This window comes from Papaver somniferum, chromosome 11, assembly GCF_003573695.1.
Source record: "Papaver somniferum cultivar HN1 chromosome 11, ASM357369v1, whole genome shotgun sequence".
Lineage (NCBI taxonomy): Eukaryota > Viridiplantae > Streptophyta > Magnoliopsida > Ranunculales > Papaveraceae > Papaver > Papaver somniferum.
In genome coordinates this window covers 11,333,555-11,337,319 of record NC_039368.1, presented here as the reverse complement: position 1 = coordinate 11,337,319, position 3,765 = coordinate 11,333,555, and positions in this window count along the sequence as shown.

Genomic DNA, 3,765 nt, shown 5'->3' with positions numbered 1-3,765 from the left:
CAATTTTTTGGGACCTCTAGTTTGGGATAATCATACATAGCATTTGTAGTTTGCAAACATTGTTTCGAAATAATTCAGATCTCCATTTTATCATACTGCCTTCACACGTTATAGTGGGAGGTCTTTTAAGATCTGATTTTTGTTCGGTTAGCTGCACATTTTGTGTGAAAATATCCTTTTTTATTTTCTCCTAATCAAAGAATTTTCATAAACTACTGAAAGATTTACAAATGAGTTATGCTAAAACAGACTATGGTCCAACAAGATTCATCAAAAGGGAAAAAAAAAAAACAAAACCCCAAGGATTAACTGAACAAACAGAGCTAGCCAACACTATACAGGAAAAGCTAAAAGTGGACTGCCATCCAAGGTACGGTATCTAGCAAGAATAACAGTATTTGGAAAACCAACTGAATAAAACCCGCACCATTAAAACCCCGCTACAGAAATCAAGCTACTTAAGACATACCTGAGGCAACAACAGGTCAACAGTATGTGGTGGCTTAACTGTAAGAAATAACATATCTTCCGTATTCTCTTCCCTTTATTCTCTTCCCTTTATTCTTCTGGTGATGGCTTCATTAAAGCTCCTCGAACTGCCGTTTCAATGGATTTCGATAATAACATAACAATTTAAATAAAATGAATGCCAAACACATCAACCAGGTCGTTGTAGTATAATGATAAGTATTCGCGCCTGTCACGCGGTTGACCCGTGTTCGATCCCCGGCAACGGCGTTTTAAGTTCTTTTATTCTGCTTCTGGTTTTTTTGCTTTTTCCGAGTCAAAGCAATTATGTTATTGCTTGCTTCTACAGATCTTGGAACAAGGGGATAGAACTCTTCTTAGTGCTCTCTTTCACACCTTGATTTAAATTCAAATATCATAACTTAGAATTGACTTCCCTTCTGACAGAAACCAATAATTAAAACAAGAAGACTCTAAGCAAGCAACAATCTAAAGTAATGGACATTCAAATGCTTTTGCTGAACTGGAGAACTTACTCAAGCTATCATCTTTAAATTCCATCATCAATATTTTCTTTTAGCTTAATCAAAGAATTTTCATTCACAACCGAAAGATTTACAGAAGAGTTAGGCCAAAACAGACCAAGGCCAACAAGATTAAGCTAAAGGAAAAGAAAAAAAAAAGGGAATAACTGAACAAACAGAGCTAGTAACACTATACAGCAAAAGCTAAATGAGGACTGACATCCAAGGTAAGGTAACATAGGAAATATTCCGAAACGAATTCAAGTAAGAAGCACAAGAATCCCTAATTGCAGCAAATGGTGTGTTCAAATATTCTCCGTCTTTCACCAACTACAACAAAAAACAAAGGCTTCTTTTCACATTCTCTGGTTCCCCTTATTCTTCTGGTGCTGGCTTCTTTATAACTCGTTGAATTGCATTATCAAACAATTTCGATAATGATACAGCAAACTGGCAAAGATAGTTTTTCATACTGCTCTAAATTTGGTATATAATGAACATAAGAGACATAGCAGTTTGTTCTGGCATTCTTCATGTTGATTCGCAAGTGGATTGGTCTCTCTAAGGCAGTGCCAGCACCTGTGAGTAGAAACAAAACCCATCAAATTGACATAACCCGATACAGACTAAGAAGAGGAGAAGCAACTACACAACTATCCAGAGGGAAGAATTAGATGCTATAGTAAAGAGCGGTAGAAAATATAAAAAAGAGTAATAAAAAATAAAAAAAGGTCTGTGTGTTTCATACATAATCATTTATGCATTTTGAGATGTCATCATGAATTCTAAATTAGGCGAGAGGACTGAACATTTAAACTCATTCTTCCTTTAAAGAACGTACAGAAATTATAAATGACTCCCAAGCAATTAAAACTAACTTCCCTGGAAGGCAACATATTATGATAACATGGCATTACTTAGTCTAAAGCAGGTGAGAGCTCAAGCGTTTATGATGGCAAATAATAACAGGATTATGAGATGCTGAAACAATGGCATGACTTGACACCCCGCTTGATTATTTGCGTCTTAGGGGTTTAAGCAGACCTCTTGAAGTGCACCTATCATAATGTATACTAAGGCTCAGGTGAACCTATAGCTCTGGAATTTAGTTAAACATGGTAATCGAAAACTGAACTAATAAAGACCCTTCCCGGAAAAGAATCCACAAGTTGACTACTTTTGACCTTAAAAGTAACACCACTTTAACTTGAACATTGCTCTCTTGACATTAAAGAATTACCGCAAGATGAGCCTATACTTAAACTAGTAGACGCTGGGTTGCACCAATATTTCTTGGGGGTCCCCATATTGTGTATCCACGTATGGACACAGCCACACATACCGGGACACACCCAAAATAAGACTGTGCTATTAAAGTCAATATTATGTACCAATAAAATTAATATTTTAATTGTATAGTAACTGTCGCCTACCTTTTAAAGAGGTCATAAAAGAATGAATTTCTGTAGCCCCCGGATTTTACAAAGATAATTATCTCTGAGAAGAAGAACTAGATTAATCTCCATTCTCTACCATACTAGGTAGTCAGTACTAAGATTAGGAGTGAAGATCATTTTAAGGCATGCAACAAAAACTGGTAAGTAAGCTAACAAAATGGCAGAAAACTTAAATGCTGCATCATTGTGGAATTGCATTATTATGATACCGCAGTGTCGCCGTTTAGATTTGCCGTATTGGACACACGTGGTGGTATTTGTGCAACCCGGAGTAAACGAGATCCTAAATACACAGTTGTATGCCTTAAGTGACAACCGTGATCCACAATTAAAACATGTGGTTCCTCTTGCTATCAGAATTTACGGTCCAAATAACCTTTTTATTCTCACTTGAAAGGAAAATACAAACATCATTTCCTAATTAAAGCAAAGCTAAAATAAAGAATTTCTAATTTAGTGATTTATGAGTTTCCATTTTCGTGGTTTTGTTTTCCCCTGCTGCTTTGACTCCCATTATTCGGTTGCATAAATATCAAAACACATATAAACTATGAAGGACCCTCTGCAGAAAGAATCCAGAAATAGCCTAGACAATGAGACCTTAAACATAACACCATTTTAACTTGAACCTTGCTATCTCAACATCAAATAATAACAGTAGGATGAGCCTACATTCAATTTAGTAGCTGAGATACTAAATACACAGTTCACAGTTGTATGCCGTGAATGAGACCCACAATCCATAGTAAAGATTACACGTTGTTTCAGGTCATCAAAGTCCTTTACGCAGGAAGGAAAACACATTTGCATGTTCTAAATGCAGCATTGGGCAAGTAAGCAGCCATTTGAGTTTATCAAAATAAAAAAATAAAAAAAGAACAACTAATGATGATTATCCAATTCATAGCATTTATCTAGACAATTCAGTGTATAGAATCATTTCTCAAGTCATTTTTTCTTCATAATATCCAGTTGTGATGTGGAACAAGGAAGAAAGATAGAAGATGATGGCCACACACATGACATTAAAGAGCTGACATAGTATCCTCAGATCATGCATTAGTTTTAGGAAAATTTCTTGTTTGGTCCTAGGCCCATATAATTATTTATAGTAGGGTCCAACCGGAATTTTTTTTTATCCGGAGGTCCAAAATTAATTAAAACATGGAAATGTCCATAATGCCCATTACTACCAAACGTGTGTGTCTACACTGCTTACAAATTTGAGTACATATCTGGTACACTGCTTAAAAATTCGAGTACAGATTTGCTACACTGCTTACAAATTTGAGTACATATCTGTCTGAGTACATATC